Source organism: Tursiops truncatus, chromosome 17, assembly GCF_011762595.2.
Source record: "Tursiops truncatus isolate mTurTru1 chromosome 17, mTurTru1.mat.Y, whole genome shotgun sequence".
In the NCBI taxonomy this organism is placed as follows: Eukaryota; Metazoa; Chordata; class Mammalia; order Artiodactyla; family Delphinidae; genus Tursiops; species Tursiops truncatus.
In genome coordinates, this window is record NC_047050.1 from 48,149,635 (window position 1) to 48,169,466 (window position 19,832).

The 19,832-nt window shown below is 41.2% G+C and overlaps 2 long non-coding RNA genes and 1 pseudogene across 2 annotated transcripts in view; all 3 read left to right on the forward strand.

Annotated features, from left to right (window-relative positions):
* Positions 1-3,999: 3,999 nt before the first annotated feature.
* LOC141276858 (uncharacterized) lies at positions 4,000-9,355 on the forward strand. Its single transcript, XR_012327108.1, has 3 exons — positions 4,000-4,099; positions 4,486-4,605; positions 9,241-9,355. It is a non-coding gene; the product is annotated as an uncharacterized lncRNA (long non-coding RNA).
* A 600-nt stretch (positions 9,356-9,955) lies between these two features.
* LOC117308675 (transcription factor AP-2 gamma pseudogene) lies at positions 9,956-12,680 on the forward strand (annotated as a pseudogene).
* A 1,754-nt stretch (positions 12,681-14,434) lies between these two features.
* Positions 14,435-19,832, forward strand: part of LOC141276927 (uncharacterized) — a 213,576-nt gene continuing 208,178 nt past the window's right edge. The window contains exons 1-3 of the long non-coding RNA XR_012327310.1: positions 14,435-16,520; positions 17,563-17,650; positions 17,845-17,946. This is a non-coding gene — a long non-coding RNA (uncharacterized lncRNA). The remainder of the gene's footprint in view (positions 16,521-17,562; positions 17,651-17,844; positions 17,947-19,832) is intronic.

Below are 19,832 nucleotides of genomic sequence, written 5' to 3' on the forward strand. Positions count from 1 at the left end.
CTGCCTGCCTCATTTTTCAGTCTCAAAATACCTTCTCAATTGGGTGGGCACTTTTTGTTCCCTCTGTCGTCCAAAATTGTGTCTTCCCAGCTTCACTAAATGCCATTACCATGTTTCTCAAGTCCTCAAGCCTCAAACCTGTGACGTCACTCTCTAACCTTCTCTCAACCCTTGCTCCCCATTTCCAACCCCTATCTACACAGCTGGCTTTCAAAATGGGATCTGAGAACTCTTGTGCCAGGGAGCTGGTTAGAAATGCAAATGCCAGGATCTTCCTCCCCAACGCTGCCCTCCCCCAAACTACTTCATCAAATCTCTACTTGTGGTGGCCAAGCACTTAACTTTCTAGCACATTCCCTGCGAATTCTTACACTTAAGTGGAAGAACCACTGATAAAGATTATACCGTCAAAACATACTTTATAGTATTCCTCTCTTCATTTCCACAACCATCCCCTATCATCTCCTTACTGGAAGAATAAAATAGCCTCTTAAATGGCCTCCCCAACTTCATTCTCTAATCCAAGGGTTAGCAAACTTCTACTATAAAGGACCAGGTAGCCAGTGTTTTACATTTTCTAGGCCATAAGTCTTTGCTGCAGATACTCACCTGAGTCGTTACAGCATGAAAGCAGCCATTGATAACATGGAAACAAATGGATGTGGCTATGTTTCTGTAAAAGTTGATTTACAAAAACAAAAAAAGCAGCCAGTCCTTTTTCCACAAAACTGCAGGAGCAATGTTTTAGAATTGATCATTGGCTGCCCCCTATTGTTTTGGGAACAGCATCCGAATTCCTTAACCAGAATCTTTAGTGCCTTGAGTTACTTGCCCCCTGCTTCCTTTCCAGCTTCACCTGCCTATGCATTTTCTGCTTGCTTACCTCACTCTAACCACATGGTCCTCCACTTAGCTCCTAGAACACACCAGCTTTTCTCCCAGATGAGGATTTTTGCACCTGCTATTCCCGTCCTGGAATGCCTTCTCCCTCCTCTTGCATGTACTTAAGAGCATGAACAAAGGAATTAGTCTTAATTCCACTTCTACATTCTATGTCTCTGTTTTTTCATCTTAAAAATGAGAATAATAATAGTTCCTATCTCATCGGGTTGCTGTGAGCAGTACATGTAAAGCCCTTAAAGCACAGTAAAAGTTTAACAATATTAGATATTATGATCACATCTGTAGTTATATCTGCAGGAAGAAGGTATTTCAAAGATGGGTCGTTATTGCAAAATCAAAAATTCTTTCATGGTCTACGCAGAAATCCATGTTATCCTTCCATATCCTAACAATTGAAACTCTAAAAAAAGCATATATTAAGAATGTGAGAAAAAAAAAGAATGTGAACATCTGCCTATTTTAGACAAATGACACGATCTGTACAATTTATCATTGTGCAGAGTTCTTGGAAAGCCTCCTCTTCCGTATGCATTTTTTCATCATTTGACCCTGTTATGTTGTGATGTATAATATGAAATATATATTTGGTCTTTGCCCTGTTTCTGTCACAGAGCTCCTAAAACCCTTGGTATTTCCTAAGTGTTGAGAGCAACAAAGGTGTCTTTTGTTATGTTAATGAGACGTTTGGACCTTACCTAAGGATGGGGCTGGTTGCCAGGAGAACCAACCAGGTGATTAGAGGCTTGGAACTTTCAGTCCCACCCTCCAACATCCAGGGAGGGGAGAGAGGCTGGAGTTTCCTGGCTACCTAAGGAAACCTCCTTAAAAATCTAAAAGGATGGGGTTTGGAGAGCTTCTGGGTTTGTGAACACGTGGAGATTTGGGGAGAGTGGTGCACTCTGGGGGAGCTGAGAGGCTCTGTGCCCTTTCCTCATACCTTGCCCTATGCATCTCTTCCATCTGGCTGTTCCTGAATTATATCCTTTGTAACAAACCAGTAATCCAGTAAGTAAAGTGTTTCTCTGAGTTCTGCAAGCTGCTCTAGCAACTTAAACTAGAGGAGGGCGTCCTGGAAACTTCTGCCTTATAGCCAGTCAGTCAGAAGCACAGGTAAAAACCTGGAATTCCAACAGGCGTCTAAAGTTGAGGTGGGGTTGAAGTTATAGCACTGAATCCTTAACCTGTGGGATCTGATCCTATCCCTGGGCAGATAATGTCAGAATTGAGTTGAATTCTCTGACACCCTGCTGGTGTCTGAGAATTGCTAGTTGGACGTGTGAGAGGAACCGTCCCCATCTACATGTTGGAATTGGGTCCAGGAACCTAAAAGAGACCCAAAGAGGATAATGACAAATTTCTGACAGAGCATTAAGTTACAGCCCAATAACCACCACGTAGAGACCATGGTTAACTGCACAGTTCTCAAGCTTTACCAGGATACTGTTGTGTTTTTATGACTCTCCCTGTTTATTGCTACCAAGAAAAATGCTGGTTTATTACAACCTTCCCCAGAGAGTAGATTCTCATTCCTTCAGCCCAGCATGTGGTCAATATAAAGTAAATGTTAAATTCAGTGACTACCAATTCAATTAACTAGTGGGCCCTGAAATGCAGTAATTAACATTTAACATAAAAGTCCTGAAAACAATTTACTGGTATCTAAACTGTCAGCCCTGTTAATTATTCAAAGACTAGTTAACAGTGACTTTGGTCTCCCGCCGTTATCGATGTACAGCATATTCTTGGTCAGAAAGCGGGTCACAGAGTGTGTTTTAGGAGGAAGAGGAGGCCACTAATTTCCTCTGGACTATTTTCTTGTAGTATTACTGTGTGTAAAATGGTTGTGTCTCTACATGTCATATGATAGTCATTGACTTGCAGACAAAAACTCCACCATTCTGGGTAGGATGCTGCAATCACTATTCTGTTCTCTGGTCAATATGTCTATTCTTAGTCCACAGTGACACTGTTCTTATTCTTAGAACTTTATGACCTATTATTATAGCAGTAAGACTTATTGTGTCTTAGTATCTGGTAGGACGCCTCCTCTTTCTGCTGCTTTCTTCTCCCACATTTCATTAAGCAATAGGTCTAATTTTCTTGCTTCTTCTCATGTCTCATAATTTTTGATTGACTGCTAGGCAGTGTGTGTAAAAGAACAGTAGAAGATGAAGTAAATAATATTTACGCCTGAAAAAGGCAAGATTCCTCTTCTGTCAGGCCACTAGGGCAGGGTGTGTGTGTGTGTGTGTGTGTGTGTGTGTGTGTGTGTGTGTGTGTGTGTGTGTGTGTGTGTGTGTGTGTGTGTTCTGAGTCCACGGACACTGTGGTTGAACAGCAGCCCCTAGTGCTTGCACCTGCTGGGAGGTCTCCACTCAGCTGCTGCCTCCAGCTTTCTCCTGAGTTTCAGTAAAGGCCCGTGGGAAAAAGCGTGGTGGGAGCCACCTCTCTTTGTGTCAGGGGATCCGAGGGCCTCCAAACCACCATGCCAGCTCACGTTCAGCCTGTAAAATATTAGAAGTTCCATAGGTTGCTTTTCACCCATGTCTAGAGCAGATTCTTTCTCCTCCGGCCGCACACCATGGGCGACAGCCGCTGTGCATCTTTTCCCTCCTGGGAAAGGCTGGTCACTTTCGAGATTTTTGTCTGTTAGGTTCTTTGCATCCTCAGCTATCAGTTGATTTTAAAACCAACATGATTTCTCAGATTGTTCTCATATTTAGGATGAGAGTGCGACGTTCTTGCAATTTTCTCCATCACAAGCCCAAGGGGAAGTCATTTATTTGGAATTCATAACTGAGATGGGCCCATAGTCTCCTTTACTTATCTGGTTCTAAATCACAATTATGGTAGGCATAATGTACTCTTTTAAAATTATCTGTAACAACTTGTGAAACAATAGGAATTCCCTGTTCCCTGAAAGTTTGTTAGAACTCAAATTTACAGCTATCTAGACGCTGATGTCAGAGGGATAGGATACCTATCACTCCAATTTCTTTAATGCCTGTTGAGCTATTAAACCTCTCAAGTTTGTGCGTGTGTTAATTTGTAGGTTTTTTTGGTCGTTGTTAAACGTAATTTTACATTTCACCTAGTGTTTTCGTTTACTGGTATACTTTGGTCAAGGCTTTGTTCTGGAAGATTGGAACACAGAGATGAGACCCAGTCCCTGCCATCCAGGAGGTAATATCGAGAGGTGAGAGGCAGACATATAATTACTTAGAAACTATATTTAACTACAAAGAAAGGCTTGATTAGTAGGCTTCTCAGGGGTAGTACAAATAATTACATTCTTGGTGAATTTATCCCAGTCTAAGGTCATTACTTAATAAATAAGAATTTTAATCTCATTGAACCCAGGGAGACTGATCCTCCCTTCAACAAAATCATGAGAGACTGATATGTAAGCATAGATAATAATTTCTTTTTTCTTTAATTGAAGTATAGTTGATTTATAGTGTTGTGTTAGTTTCTGGTGGTGGTGTTAGTTTCTGGTGTACAGCAAAGTGATTCAGTTATATACATATATATTATGTTTCATATTCTTTTCCATCATGGTTTATTAATAATTTTTTAACTTAGGGTGAGGGATCTCCCTTCCAGTGACTGGATAGCTGTTGCCTGTTTTGTGGATCACAGCCTTTCCGAGTGCTGAAGCACCAGAGGAAGATGAATTAGATATTAGTTTGACGTGACAATGTGGTAAGAAACAAACAAAATTATCTTTGAAAAAATATTTGTTTTATCTAGAGATACTTCCTCTTTTTATGTGCATATTGTCTCATTGCATCTTTTTTAATCAGTCTTTTCACAAGTCTAGCATATTAACCCAAGACAACAATCTTTGTTTTTATTAATCTTCTCTATTTCTTTTTAATTCTTTATTTCTTTGATTTCTGCGCTTATTTACTGTTTCATTTTCTTGTTTCTTTGAGTTTGTTCTGTTAATATTTTCCCCAACGGCTTGTGTTGAATACTTAACACATTTTTTAATTTAACTCTTTATTATGAAAAATTTTAAATACATAATATAGAGAGAATAGTATACTGTGCTCAAATGTGTGCAACTAACTTCAAATATCATCAACTCATAATCTCTCTTTTTTCTTTTGTACCCACATCTATCCTCCCTTTATTATTTTAAAGGAAATTTGAGACATTATAGTATTTCATCTATAAATATTTCAATGTCATTTCTAAAAGATAATGACTATTTTTAAAAGCCTAATCAAAATACCATTATCACATTATTAAAAAATCAAAGTAACACCATAATATTATTAAATATCCAATCAGGGTTCAAGTTTATGTAATTATCTCCTGTTCATTGTAACTGTAATTGGTTGATTTGTCTCTTAAATCTCTTTTAATCCATAGATTCTCCCACCTCTTTTTATCCTTGCAATTTACTTGTTGAAGAAATCAGGTTGTTTGTCTTATGGCTCTTCTTAAGTCTATATTTTGTTGTCTGAATTCCTCTGCTGTCACTTAATATGTCCTTTCATCACCTCTGTTTCTTTTTATATTTGAATCTAAAAATCTAATTAGATTTCAAGTTGACTTTCTGACAAGACTGTTTTACAGGCGATACTGTATACTTCTATTGGGAGGCACTTAATGTCTAGCTCTTTCTTTTTGTGATGTTAGCAGTCACTAATGATCATTGCCTAGATTCACTTATTCTTTAGGATTTTTTTTTTTTTTTGCGTTACGCGGGCCTCTCACTGCTGCGGCCTCTCCCATTTATGTGAAATGGTCTCAAAAACCACATCAGTCTTAAGTCTCTTGGTTTGGGGAATAAGGTACTCAGACTTCTGTAAAGTCCTCAAGATCTTGAGAACAATGATATTTCCAGAAGTTTTTAAAAAGGCAAAAAGAAAGATAGCAAAATTAGAGGTTGTTCAAAAACGTGCCTCTGAAAAACCATTTTATTTTATTTTATTTTTTTAACATCTTTATTGGAGTATAATGGCTTTACAATGGTGTGTTAGTTTCTGCTTTATAACAAAGTGAATCAGTTATACATATACATATGTTCCCATATCTCTTCCCTCTTGCGTCTCCCTCCCTCCCACCCTCCCTATCCCACCCCTCTAGGTGGTCACAAACCACCAAGCTGATCTCCCTGTGCTATGTGGCTGCTTCCCACTAGCTATCTACCTTACTTTTGGTAGTGTATATATGTCCATGCCACTCTCTCACTTTGTCACAGCTTACCCTTCCCCCTCCCCATATCCTCAAGTCCATTCTCTAGTAGGTCTGTGTCTTTATTCCCGTCTTACCCCTAGGTTCTTCATGACATTTTTTTCCCTTAAATTCCATATATATGTGTTAGCATATGGTATTTGTTTTTCTCTTTCTGACTTACTTCACTCTGTATGACAGACTCTAGAAAACCATTTTATTTAAGGGGATGGATGCGGGGGACAAAAGCAGTGGGGGAAGAGACAAGTCTGAAACTTGTTCTAACAAAAGTTTAGGGAAGCAAGAGTGATTTCTCCCTCTAAGCAGCTAATTATACTGCACCAAGCATTATTATGAGTTAATAGATAACTTTTCTATGACCTTTAAGGATCAGCAATTTTGAGAAAATATAGGGATGATATTACAGAGAAGGGAATGTTTTTAATTCCCCTTTTAAAAAGGAACAGATTCATTTCTAGGAGTATTTATTTTTCTGATTATAAAAATGACAAATATCCTTTGAAGAAAATACAGAATATTATATAGAGAAAAAAAATGTAATTTCAACCACCATAGAAAATCATTATTATTCATTACCACCATAGCATTTTTCTCTAGTACCTTCCAATCTTTAAAAATGTGTATGTATGAATATACAGTTAACCCTTGAACAAAATGGGCATGAAATGCAGGATCCACTAATAGGCAGATTCTTTTCAATAAATATACAGTTGGCCCTCCATACTTTGGAGTTTTTCATCCTTGGATTCAACCAACTGAGGCTGGAAATTTCCATCTACCATAGGTTGGATCCTAGAATGAGAAACCCGCAGATACAGAGGGCTGACTGTATTCATTGTATTATGCTGTTTTATATAAGTGAGAATCCCAGATTTTGGTATACACACAGCTCCTGGAACCAATCTCCTTCAGATACTGAAGGGTGACTGTATCCTTAAATATGTATGTGCATATGGTGTGCATATGTGTATGTATTTAATTGCCTTAAAAGAATTGGTGACACATTCTTCATACAGTTTTATGTTATACAGTGTAGTGGTTAGGATGTATGGATTTTTTTTTTTTTTGCGGTACGCGGGCCTCTCACTGTTGTGGCCTCCTGCATTGCGGAGCACAGGCTCTGGACGTGCAGGCTCAGCGACCATGGCTCACGGGCGCAGCCGCTCCACGGCATGTGGGATCTTCCCGAAACGGGGCATGAACCCGTGTCCCCTGCATCGGCAGGTGGACTCTCAACCACTGCGCCACCAGGGAAGCCCGGATGTATGGATTTAATTTCTAGCTATACCATACATCTACTGTGGGACCTTGAGCAAGTCACTTAACCTCCTCAGTATTTTATTACAGTTTTATATTTTCTACCTGGAATTTTATTGTAAATTAAAGATCTAGCTACATTCTAATTACATATTTTGCTAAATTCCCTAATACCAGTTATTAAACATTGTATACCTTTCTAATTACTCTGTGATTCTTCTTTTATCATATAGTAGATTCTCATGTCTATACTAAAATTTGTTTCAGACTGGTCTGTTTACTTGATACATCTATTGAATCATTATACCCTTGTTTAAATCAGCCATATATTTTAATATCTAGTATGGCAAGTTTCCCCGCTTTGTTATTTTCAAAATGTCATTAGTTTTTTTCTCATCCATTTATTATTCTAGAAGTAGAACAGCAGGAACATTTTGTCTCAAAACCTCTCGGTTTTATAAATTACAACAATTTATATCTTCATAGTATTAGTCGTAATTTCAGTAATGGTTAACATTTTGCCTCTCAGTTTTAGGTTAGAAGACGTTCCAGGTGCTTTCTGTGCAGTATATTTCTTCCTTTCAAAAACAAATTCAGACAGATAAAATTATAGCCACTTTTTTCGTGAAGAAACCAAAGTTCAGAGAAATAAGTAGCTTGTTCAAGGTCCCAACACTACTAAGTACCAGAAATAGATATCAAATCCAGATTATTTTACTTCTAAGGTGTTACAGTCTCCCTTGTACTGCTTCATACTGACCTTTTCAACTGGCAAAATAAATAATTGCTCTATTAACTTATTTTGTAAGATATGTTTAAAAAGGAAAGAAAGTCACACGAAAAAAAATGGCTGCAGGAAGGACTGATAGGAAAGGGAATGTCCAGGAATGGGTCATCCGAGGTCAAGGCCATGGACAAACAAGTGCTGGGCACCTCAAGGACAGCGAGCACACACATTAAGTATATCCAGCTGTCGCCAGGCTCAATTCCCTGCTCCGTATTCAATGCCCCTTGTCTCTTGCTCCCCAATTCCATTTATATACGATTGGTTTGACTCAAAAATGCCATGGTAAATAAACACAATGATTACTGAAGAATAAATAAAAATAATAAGAGCTATCATTCTGTCAGCCATACCATGTGCTAACTCTCCATCTGATTACTTTAGTCCTTATTTCTCTCAATTTACACATGCGGAAACTGAGCCTCAGGGAAACTGAGCCTCAAAATTAATTTGCCAAAAAAAAAAAAAAAAGCACAGGTACTATGCTGTAGAAATGGAATCCAAACCAATATCTAACTTTGTCCTACGGCCTTAGCACGATGAAGTTGGAGTAAAACGGTGAGGCTATGAACTGTAAGCAAGGTTGTAAAGGCATATCTGACCCATCAACTTATTTTGAAACACCTCTAGTCGCAGGTAGTGACAAAAAACAAGCTAAATACTGAATCTTCCTCTACTGTTTCCAGGCAAAACAAAGGTCAAATCCAGAGCTTTTCTCGCTCAATAAATGGGAAGCAACAAAGGAAGGAACCTGGAACCAGAGTGAGCAACTAGCTAATGGCGCCTCTATCCACAAGTAGGGCGTGATCTTATGTTCTCGAGAGGACTTACCTTTATTTGCCTTAGAGCATTTTCCCCCAACATCTAAACTCTAGAGACACGAGATCTGCTGTGTGAGCTGTATTTGTAATTTCCCAAATGAATGCCAAACTTAGACAAGAGTCAGGGTGGCAGGAAATATAACCCTCAAGCTGGTTGCAAGTGTATTTTTTTCTGTGAACCTAGAAATAAGTAGCCCTTCCACATTAGACTGCAAGGTCCTTAAGAGCAGCAGTAATAACAATTAACTGTTCATGTTGTATCTTCTCAAGATAGGCTATCATTTTGAATCCTCACAACAACTCTGGGTCATCAAATGTATCATCATGGACTTTTTGGAGCTGTTACAAATGCAGTACAGAGAGTTGAAGGCAAGTCACACAGGTGGTGAGTGACAGAGGTTGGCTTTGAATGTAGTGAACTAGCCGTGGGACATGCTGGGGTCTCAGTGACATAAAAAAGAAAGAGAAGGAAGCTAGGACTGGGCAGTCACGAGCACAGCTACTACCTGTGAGAGCGTTGACTCTTGGCAAAGTGAGACAATCCTTAGGAGTGTTACTAATGTTGATATAATTTGGATCATTTTTTCTTCAATAAAACATTTATTAAACCTTCTGATGTCATACCGTCCAGTGACTAGCATAGTATCTGGAACGTAGTAGACACAAAATAAATGTTTAATGAACATATCAATTCGAATCCTTGCAATAATGAGGACTTACATCCTGATACAGTCTCTATTGCTACATCTGGTCTTCGTGTGAACCATGTCTGTCTTCAGCACAGCTGAGCCAGTAGTAGAACATACAAAGGATTTTCTTGTTAGGGAGATTCGGCACAAGTAAGAATAAGTGTTAGGAAAGGAATAGGTACAAATGCCAAGCTGGCATTATACTACTATACACTGGCAATTAGGAAATGGAGAAAGAAAGAGTAAAAAAATCATCAACTTAACGGCTTTCCAAAGTTGAAGAGAAAAAGAGAAGTAGCTGAAGAACATAAATGCACTGGGGGCGGGGAAACGGCGCACTTCCTGCGCGGCGCGCATTATTCGCGCCCACCGCTTCCCCACTTTGGGCCGACGACGCCAGCATGTGCGGGCTCGTGAGCGACCGCGCTCTGCGCTGCCTGCAGGCTTTCTCCCCGGACCCCTGCCCCAGCTTCTTCCGGCCCAAGGCCTGGCATTCGGATTTGGAGCCGCAGAATACCTCGGGCGTCAGACCTTCGCCGCGGGGCCCGGAGGGCACGTTCCTCCAGGATCGCCACGACGCGAGCAGCAATGGGAACCCGCGCCTGCTTCACCTCTCCTCCGCCGGGCAGCATCTCTACAGCCCCGCGCCGCCCCTCTCCCATGCTGGAGTCGCCGAATACCAGCCACCACCCTACTTTCCGCCTCCCTACCAGCAGCTGGCTTACTCGCAGGCAGCCGACCCCTACTCGCATCTGGGAGAAGCGTACGCCGCCGCCATCAACCCCCTGCACCAGCCGGCGCCCACCGGCAGCCAGCAGCAGGCCTGGCCGGGCCGCCAGAGCCAGGAGGGGGCTGGGCTGCCCTCGCACCACGCGCGCCCGGCCGGCTTGTTGCCCCACCTCTCCGGGCTGGACGGCGGCGCCATGAGCGCCCGCAGGGACGCCTACCGCCGCTCGGACCTGCTGTTGCCCCACTCGCACGCTCTGGACGCCGCGGGCCTGGCCGAGAACCTGGGGCTCCACGACATGGCGCACCAGATGGAGGAGGTGCAGAATGTCGACGACCAGCACCTACTTCTGCATGATCAGACGGTCATTCGCAAAGGTCCTATTTCAATGACGAAGAACCCCTTGAGTCTCCCTTGTCAGAAGGAGCTGGTGGAGGCTGTGATGAATCCCAGCGAGGTCTTCTGCTCGGTCCCTGGAAGATTGTCCCTCCTCAGCTCTACATCTAAATACAAAGTGACAGTTGCCGAAGTCCAGAGGCGACTGTCCCCGCCTGAGTGCTTATATGCTTCATTACTGGGAGGTGTCCTCAGAAGAGCCAAATCTAAAAATGGTGGCCGATCCTTGCGGGAGAAGTTGGACAAGATTGGGTTGAATCTTCCAGCGGGGAGACGGAAAGCTGCCCACGTCACCCTCCTGACATCTTTAGTAGAAAGTGAGGCTGTTCATTTGGCTCGGGACTTTGCCTATGTCTGTGAAGCAGAATTTCCTAGTAAATCCGTGGCCGAGTATTTAACCAGACCTCATCTCGGAGGACGCAGTGAGATGGCAACTAGGAAGAATATGCTGCTGGCTGCATACCTGATTACCCACGGGGTTGGCAGCCAGGCCATCTGTGCTGCTGTGTCTGCCATGCAGAACTACATAAAAGAAGCCCTGATGGTCATAGACAAATCCTACATGAACCCCGGAGACCAGAGTCCCGCCGATTCTAGCAAAACCCTGGAAAAGATGGAGAAGCACAGGAAGTAAAACAGGGGTGAACAAAGGGCCGAAGAGTCTGGAAGGAAAAGGACTTCAAAACCGGTCTCGACCAGGACAAACTGGGAACCCCGCTTGCCTGGGGGACAGAGTTTGTTATCCACCTTCCCACGAAAAGGGCCTCCGTCGGATTTCCAGATCTTCACGTGCCCTCCTGGATTCCTTAGTATTTAAGGAGTGCTGAAGTGTCTCCTAAACTCTGGACGCGCTATCGGGAGGTGACAAGTGCTGGTTCTTTACCCATTAAGCCGATACTTTAGTTTTTGGAACCCTATTCTTCCTTTCTCTGAAAGTGGTGCTACAAGTTTTGGAACCTTTTAAATAAATTCCCTGGGCTAACAAAAACCCACACACACATAGCTGTTGAAATGTCAAATTGATGTGATTCAGATCCACTATAACTTTCAGTGTTAAGGTAAAAGTATTTATGTAGCCTCTTCAGTCTCATCCTACATACCGCGGGAGGCAAGGATTCTATCCGCTTAAGAACTGGTTAATAGGTTGGTATTTGACACACTTTAAATCCCTTGTTCACAGGGACCCTTCGGGTTTTACGAAACTTGTAGAAGCAAAGCCTGCTGATGATTTTATGTTTTTCTTTTTAAGAAAAAAATAAAACAAAACTTTGAAAGTTAACTCTTCAAATAGGAGGAGACTCTTGGAAAAGACATGTTCCTTTAAGGTACGGAAGCTTTATTTTGCGTATTTATTTCACATCTTGGTGTTTTGAGAAAACTTGGAAAGGGGTGGGCATGAAGCATTTTTTTTTTTGCTGTCTCTCATCCCAAGTCCCAGAGGAGAATTCTGTATTTTGAGAAGCTGCGTTGAGTGTACAGATTGTATTTATGCATAATTTAATGGGGTCTGTAAATACGGGTGCACTTCTTATGACTTTTTGAGAAATGGGATTCAACTTTAATATTAGCTTTTAAAGGTGACGGGGTAATCTAAGACACATCTTTAGGCTTTATTCATATGTACACAGGGTATTAAGAGTCAAGAGTATCCTGAGTGCTGTTCTGGACTCTGGAAGACTCTAATTTAATTGAAGCTTTCTGTTCACAAAGCAATAACTTTGTCTTATTCCTGTTAGGCTGACCCCCAAGATGAGTGTGAAGTACAGTGTGTGGGGGTGAAAACGGAGTTTTGGAATTGAGCTCCTTGCCTGTAAATGTTCCCTAAATAATTGTTATGTATATGAAACCTGTATAATAAAAAGAAAGTATTCTCAATTAAAAAAAAAAAAGAACATAAATGCACTGAATATAAAAAAGAATAAAAGAAAAAGCAAGATTAAACAGTATATTACTTTGCTGTAACAAGTACCAAACTGGGTGGCTTAACAATAGAAATTTATTCTCTCACAGTTTTGGAGGCTAGAATCCAAAATAAAGGTGTCCACAGGGCTGTGCTCTGTCTGAAGCCCTTACAGAAGAACGCTTCCTAGCTGCTTCTAGCTTCCGGTGGTTGCTGTCATTCTTCATATTCCTTGGCTTGTAGACGTTATCACTCCAATCTCTGCCTCCATTGTTGCCTAGTTGTTGGTATTTTGTCAATGGGACACTAATACAGACTTTGGTCCTGAGACTTTGGTACTGCTGTTGGAAATAATTTAAAATGTGGAAGTGGCTTTGGGATTAGGTAATGGGTAGAGTGTGGAAAATTTTTGAAGCACATAATAGAAATAGTTTAGATTACCTTTGAAGAGACGTATAAAAAATTGTCTAATGGAATGGGAATGTCTATCCTATTCTGTCCTATCCTGTCCCACCATTGTATTTTGCAAGCATGTCACTTATTTTCTAGTTTTACAGGTCAGAAGATGGAGAAGAAATTCTCCCTCAAGACTGCAGCAACATCAACTCCTGCCTGGGTTTCGAGCTGGCCTGCCCTACGGATTTCAGACTTTCAGTCTCCACAATCAGGTGAGCTAATTCCTTAAAAAAATAAATGTGTGTATGTGTGTGTATATATATGTGTGTGTGTATATACACATATATATAATCAATTTATGTGTATAAAATCAATGTACATATATATACTCTTGGTCCTGTTTCTGTGGAGAAAGCTGACTATTACAAACAGCTATCAAGTAACCTCTCAATATGCTTCATACCTACATTAGCTTCATACTTAAGTTGTTAGCTCACTGAACACTGTTATAACTGATCATTTAGCGGGTTTGATTTCTTTAAAGCTTTAGGAATGCAGATACACATGTTAACTGCTAGCATGAAAAATGTTTCTGTAAGAGTCATGAAAAAATACAGGTTAATTGTACCTAATTAAAGCTTTAGCAATATACCCTGTTATATGTTTATTTGGTCTGATTAGAGGCAGCTGGTTGAATATACTAGATAGATAGATAGAGAGATAGATAGATAGAAAATAGGATGTAGGTACCTAAGTCAGGGCTTCAATAATATTTAAATATAAATATTAACCAATGAGGTTGATAATGATTTTCTGTTGATTATAAACAATAGAATGAGTTGTCTCCTCACTTCCCTCTGACTGTGTCCCTTCTCTTCTTAAAAAACTTGCAAATCATTTCTAAGTGTCTAGTATATATAAGCTCTGATTGAAGATTCCAAGTGATACCAAGGAACTTCTATTTATATATATAAATATATCGAGCTTGTTAATATTATGCACAGTGAACACCTATTTTACTGACATATTGTTTTCTTCAAGCTGATTTCAGGGCTCCACTGAAAATTTAAAAAGTTTAAGGCCCAACCCAGCATTGATACATCCCTAAAGGAAAAAAAAAACTTGATTTTTGAAACTGTAGACTGACTATATTATATATGTTGAAAATACATGTGACAGAGCTATGTATACTTCCCAGGTATATCTGTATATGTTCTACCCACCGGCATTCTTTTATTCCTATTTTAACCTCATGTCTGACAACAGTAATGGGATATGGTGCATCAAAAGTCACTGTGGGGCTTCCCTGGTGGTGCAGTGGTTGAGAGTCTGCCTGCCAATGCAGGGGACACGGGTTCGTGCCCCGGTCTGGGAGGATCCCACATGCCGCGGAGCGGCTGGGCCCGTGAGTCATGGCTGCTGAGCCTGCGCGTCCAGAGCCTGTGCTCCGCAATGGGAGAGGCCACAACAGTGAGAGGCCCGCGTACCACACACACAAAAAAAAAAAGTCACTGTGAAAGAAATGAACAGTAGCTATTGTCATGTGTGCAGCACAAAGTTTATGACTCACCACACTTGAAGTTGTATGAAATGATGCCCCAGTCTTCTCATACCCAGTGTTCACAGCTTACTGTGTATTATCAGAAAATCCAGTGGGAAAGTTACTAACAAGAGGGGTTTCTACCAGTATCCTTGGTTGTCAAACAACTTTATTGAAAATAATTGTGATTATACATATGTGACGTGGAAAGGGGAGTCATACATGCGTGCAATTCTCATGTGCGGTGTCTGATTTGAGAAGGCATACCTACGTCCTCTTGGTTGTCTTCTCTTGTTCTCATTTCAATTCCATGCTTGAACAGCGCTGTGGATTGAATGGGAATTTCTCTGCTCTACTCAATCCCTGGGGTGTTCACTGAGGTCTCCCCACACGGGCTGCTGTCTCCGTGTCTCCAGCCTGTGTGAGCTCCAGAGGTTGGTAGCTTTCAGCTTCCTAGTAGTTGTTCTTTTTCCCCCCCTTCATATATCCTTTGTCCGGCTTCATGGAGACTTGCCCCAAGAATATAAAGCTTATATTTTAGGTGAAAACCCCAGGGGACACTTCTGCAGGTTTCTGCAGTTACTTCCCTGTAAACTCTCTTATGTCTGATTATCCTGCTTCACAAATGCCAGCTCCCCTCATTGTCTCTTACTTTGACATCTGTTTTCTTATTTTTAAATTGTTTAAATTTTATCTTTTTAATTTTTATTGAAATATAGTTGAGTTACAATCTTGTGTTAGTTTCAGGTGTACAGCGAAGTGATTCAGTTTTACATATATATCTATATATGTTCTTTTTTGATTTTTTTTCCATTATAGGTTATTACAAGATATTGAGTGTAGTTCCCTGTGCTATACAGTAGATCCTTGTTGGTTATCTACTTTGTATATAGTACTGCGTATATTTTAATCCCAGACTCCTCGTTTATCCCTCCCCCCCATCCCCCCACTATCCCCTTTGGTAACCATAAGTTTCTTCTCTAAGACTGTGAATCTTTCTGTTTTATAAATAAGTTCATTTGTATCGTTTTTGTTTTTAGATTCCACATGTAAGCGTTATCATATAACATTTGTCTTTGCACATCTGTCTTCCGACCTCAGCAAAACCAGTGTGCTTTGTGAGAGGTCCTCCACCTACGCAGCCATCTGGAAGCGTCCCCAGGGAGAAAGACTTCATGATTCTGTGGTCCCCTTTCCTTGAGTTCATTCTCTTAAGAATCATAGACCTGCACCTCCAGATTTCAAACATCTAAAATAGTTATTTTGAAAATTTTCTTCAGTTATATAATTGCTTTTGGCAAAAGGCTGAGCCATATTTATTATGTTCCATCATGGCTGGAAGTAGGATTCTCTAAGAACATGTTTTACGTTTGTGTCTCGCCTTAGGAGTAACTAGAACATCCAAATTGTATAAATTCAAATTCCAAATGATTTAATATACCTCCTATAGCATGCCTGTCTTGTCTTCTCCCTGTGTTGGCCGACATATTATTTCTAGACCACCATTTCACCGAATGTATAAACCTTTTATCAAGGGAGGTCTCTTTTTTCATTAGTTGATGAGGGCTAAAACCTAAATCCCTAGATTACAGAGTCTGGATTTCCCTTCCATAATTGTCACAGTTTCATCACATAGTTACTTGCTCCGATTACAGTGCCTAGAATAAACGAGCAGTTAAGTTATATTTTACTGTATACTGATTAGCCCACTCATGGAGTAATGTTTGTTTTGATTGTTCCTTATTGAGAGGAAGATACACTGTCTTAAGTCAAGTTACCAAGAAGCAGATTCTGAAATGAAGACTTATGTGAAACTGGTTTATTAAGGAGGTGCTCCGAGGAAGATTAATAAGGAAGAGTGCCCGGAAGCAGGACAGGGAGGGAGGGGAAGCCCAGCAGGAGGTAATTTAAGCTTCACTTCAACCTGGTTCTATAGGGAAGCTCTCAAGTAAAAGAGACACCTCAAAGTTGTCCAGAATTGAGACAACTTTGTCCTTGAACTGGGCTTTCAAACTGCCCCATCTGTGATTTCTGGGCCAAAGGCCTTGAGGATGGGCAATAAATTCCCAGATGCCCTGGTTTCCCACCTGCCCACAAAAAAGTCTCCAGCAGCCCAAGGACAGTTCTCTAAGAAGTAGACTAGGCAAAGCACACCTAAAGGCAGGGAGGGGGCACACCACCCCCCGTAAAAAGGGATGCACAAACTATGGTATATGACTGATTGAGCTATAGGGTATTTATCCAAGATGCTACAATATTCCCAGAAAGGAGAAAATATAGTCTTTAAATAGTATCTTGTGAAAAGGGGTTAAATCTGTTCTGTGTGGCCTCAAGAAGGTAAACTAAAACTTCTGGATGGAAGGAACATCAGAAAGGTTAGAACTTCTCCAAACATTTTAACAGAGTTCCTTACAGATGCCATAGTGGCTGGGAGCGTCTTTATCTTCTGACTCTTAGGTGTCAAGATCATCCCACCAGCACATCCTACCAAGAGTGGAGAGTTAACATGTGGTTTCCAAAGCTTCCAAATTGTGAGCAAACTAGACAATCAGGTTGTCAAACTTGATGCGCTGAAGATATTTTAAGAAAAAGGGCAAATATCCTACTAACTGAAAACCGTTAAACTTCCTTCCACAAAATTACACACTTATTAAAATAAGGCATTCTGTTATCAGTTTCTTATTTTCCCTGCATCACCATACAGCACATGTTCAGTCTTCTGGGACGGTTTATGTCCAACATAATGTGGGGCTAGAAAAATGAAAAGAAAATGAAAAAAACCCACTTCTGTATCTTCCTCCTGTCTTGTTTGCAGCACTATGAAATAAGTAAAGGGAATTGAATAAAATCTCAGGATTAGGAGACCATAACCCAGTCTGGGCACCTTCTGAGAACTTTCATTTTGTTCACTTCTCTCTTTCCACTTTTTTTTTTTTTTTAATAGCTTTGTATACTGGTGAGCCTGTAAACATAAACATTTTAGGTGTGGAGAACGGACCTCTAAAGGAAGACCTGAGAGTCTTCGGCAAAATGTAAGTAAAGAAAAATCCCCTCACTCTGATTAAAAACACCAAAAACCACCCCTCTGAGGAGACTTTACCTTTAAGAATTAGGCAAAGGGGGCGGTCAGCAACTGAGAGACAGGGACAAACATTTTCTGTTTCTAATGGTCCATGTCCAATCCTTCAAACTGAGGCTTTATCAAAATAATTTTTTTTTTTTCTAGAGAGCAGAAAATCCTCACTAGCAGGAGCTATTTAAAGTCTCTTGGCCTTACATTGAAACTGCAGATTTGGCAGGAGCCGGTTTCAGCTGGATTTTCTGGGCAGTAAGTAATGCAGCAGCAAATTTACTCTTTTTAGTATAATGGCAACCGTCGTTGGAAGGAAAGGGAATGACTTCAGGCCGTGCCAAATTTTAAATGAAAAATCTAACTATAGCCGTTCCTTGCGCTTTCTGGGAGAGGGCTGAATGATTGCGTGGGAAGCCAGGGTGAAGGGTGACCTCAACCTGCCCGCTTTGGAGACTAGCTCGAGGGATAGCTGAGGTCAGCTCGCCCCACACCTGGCCCCTGGGGAGGATTTGCAGTCATGTGACAATGAGAGCAGCATGGAATTGAAAAGCAACTTAGCTGGGTTGAACCCGGGTAGAGCTGGTATCAAGGGAAGGAGGTTTCCTCTTTGATCTCTGAGCCCTTGAGCTGCAGCATGAGAAATAATCAGAGTTATGGTGTAAACCAGCCAGAGAGTCTCCGGGGCCTTTTTTGGATTCCGTACCAGGCAGGGGTAAGTCCCTGATGGAGCAAAGGAGACATCATGGTGCACATTCGTCCTTATGTAAGTGACGGGAAGCAACTGCTTACTTTCAATGATTTCTCTTTCCACTCTATAGCTTTCTATCCCCTGACCTTCCACTCCACCTTAAAAATGAGTCATTTTACAAAAGCAGACTTCTTTGTGAATAATAATGTAAGTCTCAAGTTATTTCTACCAATCTAAAAGTAGATATTTGGAGTAGAAGGTACAATCTGAGCTAAACGCAAATTAAGTTATACCAGAGAATGTCTAGAAAACTCATGGGATAGGGTTGCCAAAAGCATCTTTGCAAGAAGGATGGAACCTTCTGGAAGACGCCTCTCCCTAAATGAAGAGGAAGCCAGAAAGGCAAACTCAAACTAGTAAGAAACCTGAAGTCTGTGTACAGCATGGGGCCACACACACTCTGCGTTGGGACTACCATCAAAAAGTGTAAGAAAGAAGAGAAGAGGGGATTTCTCCCCTTTTTTTAGGCATGGTCTTTTAGCTCTACCCCTGCAGGGCTCAGTGCATCTGTGATGAGCCCAAGGGGAGACTTCAGTGACTGTCCTTAGAAAGTGTTAGAGGTGGTGCCCACCTAGTGTAACAGTCCCCAGAAAAAGGACCAGTGCCCCCAGGAAGATGCAGCGATACCCCACTCAGACAGCAGTGGAGCCCAGGATGCAGAGCAAAGCACAGAAGAGGCCACAGTGCCAGATGGAAACTGCAGCAGAGGTACCAGTCTCTGCAAAGGAGCTGATCAGAAGCTACACGTGAGATACCCAGATGGAGACGCCTATTAACTCTTGGGCAAAAGGAGCTTTTCGGGAATTTGAAGTACTGCACGAGCAAGTAGAGAAATGAGCCCCTAACAAGGTTTTTTAAACATAAACTCATTTATACTCATAGGTTGATGAGGTTGATGAGAGCTACAAAAAACAAAACAATGTTCCATTTGATAAGCAGCTCTTGCTTTGCTCTACTGTCGAACCAGGCAGCAAAACAGTCATAGGCCCCAGGATTACCTTCTTTCACGCAGGCTCCCGTGAGCAGTGGGAAATCGTATGCAATCTAATCACAGAAAAGACAACCACTGGAAGAACGCAGATTCACAGGACTCTCAGCAGTTCCCTTTAACAGACTGGTAAAGCGTAAAGCAGAGAGGATCGCTGACATCTGAGGCCAAGTTTAAAGGCCCTGTAGTCTCATGCCTACCAGGACGGCTTATTGTGGGGTAAACCCTGCAGATACCCCAGTGTTTTTTACTTGCTCCTCCCAGGGCTTTTCCAGGAAATGCAAAATGTATCCAGTAACATCAAATGAAAATTCTTCAAGACTTTTTCCTCTATGCAAAGGGGAAATAAAACATTTTTGGAAGCAGAAAATGAGCTATGTAAGCATCCTAACAGGTGGGTTTTAA